Genomic DNA, 5,651 nt, shown 5'->3' on the forward strand with positions numbered 1-5,651 from the left:
ATCAGATTAAAGATTTTGATAACAAATAAACAACAAAACTATTTCTCTGGCCACAAACTTCTTCACCTCAGCTGTTCCTCATCTTCTCCTTCTTTCCAGTTTTTTTTTTTTTTTTTCCCCCGTTGTGTTTGGTGTGAGTTAAAACTTTTCAGCTGCAGTTCTATGTTGTATGTGCACATGTTTGTGTGTGTGGTTAATAAGTGGGCGCTGATGTGAGGCTGTTCCAGAAATGGCAGTAAAACGCTTCAGCGTGAATACATTTGTCTTGTAAATTGAACTGGGTCGTGTTTTTTTTTTTTTTGCTTGTTTTATGAAAGTGGGTCCTGGTGTTTTAAGTTTGTAAAATAATGTTATGAAGGATTGAGTGTGTGCGTGTCCTTACTGTGGCCCAGACTTAAACAGAACATGTTAAAGCAGGATCTGAAACTGTCCGCCCTCATCACACCTGGGGAATTTAAACTTATTTTTTCTTCCCCAGAGAAAGAAACCCTGAAAACTTCACTTTTCTGTGTTTTAACCTCGGAACCTGTTTGTAAAAGTAGTGATTTATTTTGTTACGTCCGTGTTAAACAGGTCTGATTTAAAAAACAGAAACTGGGGATAAAATAAAGGTTGAATAAAAATGTATTAAAACAAGGCAACTTTTAGTCAGTTGGAGGAACACAATTTTGGCTTTTCTTTATAAAAAAAAAATGTTACAGTGAAGTTCCTGGTAATGAAATCCAAATGTCTAATTCCAAAAAAATAAATATACTAATCTTGCTACGTCCCTAAAAACATAATATATATGGATAAAAAGATTTACATTCTCTTTTGCAACTTAAACTTCCTGTGTCTGCTGCAGTGAAGGAGTTAGTTTGGAGGTTTGAACTCTCTCAGTGGTGAGAAACCTTTTCAAACACAGTTTCATTACGTCACCTTAAATTGATTAATTCAAAATCAAATCAAATCATTCCAACATTTCCATAACAAATACATTTGTTCATTTGACCATAAAAAAACAAAAAACCTCTTTTTTTCCTCATTCGACCCAGTTTTGTGTGTGTGTGTGTGCGGCAGTTACCCACGTTAGCGCTCTCATCCCACTTATTCCAACTAGTATAATCTGGTTAAGAAATGTCGGCCGCTTCAGTCTGATGGACAAAGGCCACGTCAACTCCAGGGAGAAATGCCAGGTGGTGACGGCGGCGCTACGAGAACAGAGTAATGAAGGAATTGATCTGCACTTGGCTGCGAGCACTTGACATTTTAACCAAAGACTCCAACTACCAAAGTGTCCACACACACACACACACACACACAGACACACACACAGACCTATAAACACATCGTACCCTTTTACTGTCCTTCTGTGACCCACGACTTCTTCTCTGGTGTCAAACCAATACTTTCTCTCAAACTTTCATCTTCTGTTCATTCCACCAGCCTGAAGGTTTATGATGCTGGACTATCATGTCTCCACACACACTCACACACACTCACTCACTCACCCCCAGCCGGTGGTCCCGTGGGTCAGCCCATATTAGCTTACTTGTTAATACAGGGACAGCTCAGGATCAATACTTAATCAACAAGTAATGGGATTCCTCACTCAGTCTGTGGGATCTTTCAATAAAGACTGGGATTTGTCTCAGCCAGACACACTCACTCACTCATCACACACACACTCACTCACACACACACACTAACACACACACCATTGACACTGTTCATTCTCTCGCCCCTGGCACTAACCTTAACTTTTACAGGTGTATTCCTCAGCCTTCCTTCCTTCTTCCTTCTTCCTACTCTAATCCGACCGCTGTCTCTCAGTCAGGATTTGGACAAGTGTCCTCACTACAATATTATTAAAACAAAACAAAACAAAAAGGAATACCAGAAACACCAACTAGGTTTTCTTTTCTTACTCCTGTCAAGAAGACTAACTCTGATATCCTGTTATATAATTATATATTTTTCTTTTTTTGTCACTTGGTTTCTTCTTTTCTTCTTCTTCTTCGTCTTCTTCTTCTTCTTCGTCTTCTTCTTCTTCTTCGTCTTCTTCTTCTTCACGCCTGTAGTTATTTAAGAAAAAAAAAGTTTTATCCATCAGACCGATCCATGACTCTGTGTAGCCTAGCAACATGTAATCTACAATGAATCATCGTTGTGTCTACTAGTGTTAGCTTCAGGTTACTGCACTGCAACATGGCCGTCTGAGAGTAACGTAAAAATATATCAATGAACAGTCACTTTAACCCTTTACCACAAACTCCTCATTGAATGTTTTTCAGTAGTCATTCCAGTTGTTACTTCCTGTTTATTACTCACCAAAAACCTGGGTAAAAAAAACTTACATTTTAATGACAGTTTCTTTGTTTACGTTACATTTAGATTATTAAAAAGTCCAACCGAACAATCACAACAAATATGTAATTTTGTAGATTAATTAAGAAAAAAACTTCACAGAGACTCAATGACATCAGAAAGTGACAAATTACGTCTGCCCCCCCCAAACCCCTCTCCCCCAAATAAGTTTTAATGTAATGAAAAACTTTGTCTAATCTATCCAAAAAGAAAAAGAAACCCCACAAATGAAGGAGTGACCTGTTATCCCCCCTAGTGTGTCCTGTAATCTTGAGTGATCCCTGAGATTTATTTCTAATTCTGCTCTCACTGTAAGCTGCTCTGAATAAGCATATCGGCTAAATGTCCTGGAAAAAAGAAGCAGCAGCAGCAGCAGAAGCAGAAAAGCCCTGAAATGTAAATGCACTGTACCAAAAGCTGTACGGCTGTATTAAGTCGAGCAGACTCCGACATGCTGCGGCGTGATAAATCCCTGCAGAGTTGCATGCTAAACAGTTTCAACCCCGACTGCAGCCAGCCATCTCCCTGTAAACAGGCTTTGTGTCACCATTGTCATATCGCAGCGCCATTAATATACATGAGAGGCTGAGAGAGGGAGAGAGAGAGAGACGGAAGCCTCCCTCTCTTTACTCTTTGTTACTATTACTCCTCTGCTCTCTCTCTCTCTCTCTCTCTCTCTCTCCTCCTCCACAGTCTCTCGCTCTCTTCTCCAGAGTCTTTGGTTCTTGAAGTCAAACTTTCTTCGCCGCTCCTCACTTGTCTTTTCTTACGACTCTTATTTTTTAATTAACCTAATTTCAAGAAAAGTTGGTTCAGTTCTCCGAGAGCCTGATACAAAAAGAAAAATAATAACGTAGCGTGGTGGTGAACATGAATCTAAATTGAAAGGCGAAAACACCGGGGCTTCTGTTCCAGTGTCAAACTCCGTTCATTTTGTTAGAAAAAGAAGTGGAATAAGACGGAGGAGGATGGAAGGCAGAGTCGTCTGCATCTACAGGAATATTATACTGTTACTGCAGGAGTTGTGTTCAAATTCAGAGGAAGTCTTTAAATCACAGCCAGGACATTTATAACTCCACTGAAGTCCACTGTCATACGTCTCACCTGCAGGGTTTCTCGTCCGTGTCTCTTCACATAAATTTCCATGTCCAGAAAAAAATTGTTTTGTCCTGTGGGTCTGATTCTAACACCAAACTTTCTTTTAGGGTTTTTGTAAAAGCTTTTTTTTTTATTATTATCTTTTGACAGGCATTAAATAATTCCTTCCAAGAGACAAATATAAACCATAAGGATGTGGACAATATGATAAAAAGAAAAGGTCCAAATTCTTCGTGGCCTGATGGGAGTTCCGCCACCTCGACACGTTGCTTCTTTAGCCTCCAAAAATAGCCAGGGATCTGACTGTGGAACGATCAATCCAGTCAGTTCTCATTTCAATCAGCAGGATCCAGTGAATGAGCAACGATGATTTATTACAGACTGAAGTGAATGATGGACTTCTCGTCTTTTAGGAGTCCTTGGCGCCTGAAGACTCGATGGCAGAGATATCAAAGCTGAGACTGAGGTCTGCTTCTCAGAAGAAACACAAATTCTCTGAAGTCCTGATTCTGACGGTGATGATGACGATGATGACCTGATGAAGGGTGAAGGATGATGGATCAGGTAAAGACCCCAAACATTATTAGTGATTTTGTGCAGACGGATATTTTTGGTATAACAGCAGGGTCAGAAACACCAAACAACTGATGGTGACTAATTTGGTGATAGTGCTCCATGACCGACCGCACCAGTAGACCACAGACATCGCTGCCAGGAAATGCAGGAAGTGAATTCATGAAACAGAAATATCTTCCTGAATGAACTGGTGCCAAAGCTTCGATAAAATTAGAACTGCTGTCGGCCAGATTTCTGGAAGATTTGGGCGGAGCAGATCTGTGTCCGAGCTGCACGGTGGGGCAGCAGTTAACGCTCATCTGCTGCCATGCTGAATGAAGGTTATTGGTTCAAATCCAAGCTCAGATGATGGACTTTCTGCTTTGAGTTCAATAAAGACTCTGGACCGTAGGTTTGACAACGAATATGAAACGACTGCTTGACTCTTAGTTTGAAGTTTGAGACATTTGAACAGTAGTCGGATGTTAGGACGAAAATGACTGAAGAATGTGATGAAAGTGCAGCTCAAAGAAGTGGCCAAAAATGTTAAAAAAAAAAATAAAGTTAGATGACATTAAAAAAAAATACTTTGACAAAAACCACCGTGACTCGACAGCAGCAGAGAAATAATCCAAATCTTTGCACCATATTGGTCAATATTACACAAATGTGGTTCCAGTATTAGTATTAGTAGGATAATTTTTTAAATAGTTAATTATAGGTAATTCTTTTTCCTTTATAAACAGAGACATATGTTTTACTTCAGAGTGATTTCAGTGTCGTTTTCTCAGGCTTCAATCCTCACTCATCTATTTCAAAACTAAATAATGTCTTTACACCACAATTAGAACTCATTTGTCTGTGAGATACTTCAAATTATTCTTGAGATATTAATTCAAATTGCACTGAAAATACACCAAAATGCAACTGAAATATTTTTCCGGCAGCAGTTAGTTTAATTCCCATCAAGCCTTCAGGATCCATGAGTGGTTTTCCTGGGTCTGGTCTTCTCTCTGAGCCTCCACTGTTGTGACAGACTGCAGTGGCAGTACTGCAGTAGTGCAGAGCCATAATTGTATAAGTAGTTATTTATAATTTGTAGAAGTCTTGATCGTCTCCACTCCCCACCCCCCCCCCGTGTTTCCTGGTGTCTAAGATCACTCTGAAGATGCACATATGCTGCAGTTACAGCGACGTGTGTTTCTTTATGCATGACCGATCAAGTATGCGTGCCTGAGTGTTTGCTCGCCTGTGAATTGTTGACACAGAGACATATTGCATTCACTGACAGGCCACGTTAAAAAAAAAAAAAAAAAGAAAATCATATTTAACCGTGACAATCACACGTCATTATAATTTAATTTAATATCACTAACGCAGCCTGCGACACACTGAGTGTCACTGTTGGCTAGGAGCTGCGCTGTAGTGTTTAAATAATAGATTAATATGCTGATGCCAATAATGTGCACGTGTTGTCACTGTCCTACATGCTTCAGCATTTAGGTCAGGCTGTGCTTGGTAATGTTCTTTAATGGGCTGCTGTACACTGAACACGGAGAGAAAGAGAGGAAACGATCAACTCTGAGTGAGATGACCTGGGAAGGTTTGAATGGTTCAAACTCTGGACATTTACAGTGGGACTTAAGCTGCAG

The 5,651-nt window shown here is 39.9% G+C and overlaps 1 long non-coding RNA gene across 1 annotated transcript; it reads left to right on the forward strand.

Moving 5' to 3' along the window:
* The first annotated feature begins 3,609 nt into the window (after window positions 1–3,609).
* On the forward strand, window positions 3,610–4,373 carry LOC112487855 (uncharacterized). The gene is made up of 3 exons (XR_003051340.1): window positions 3,610–3,766; window positions 3,858–4,008; window positions 4,114–4,373. It is a non-coding gene; the product is annotated as an uncharacterized LOC112487855 (long non-coding RNA).
* Window positions 4,374–5,651: the final 1,278 nt, after the last annotated feature.

This window comes from Cynoglossus semilaevis, chromosome 12, assembly GCF_000523025.1.
Source record: "Cynoglossus semilaevis isolate Cse_v1.0 chromosome 12, Cse_v1.0, whole genome shotgun sequence".
NCBI classification, from domain to species: Eukaryota; Metazoa; Chordata; class Actinopteri; order Pleuronectiformes; family Cynoglossidae; genus Cynoglossus; species Cynoglossus semilaevis.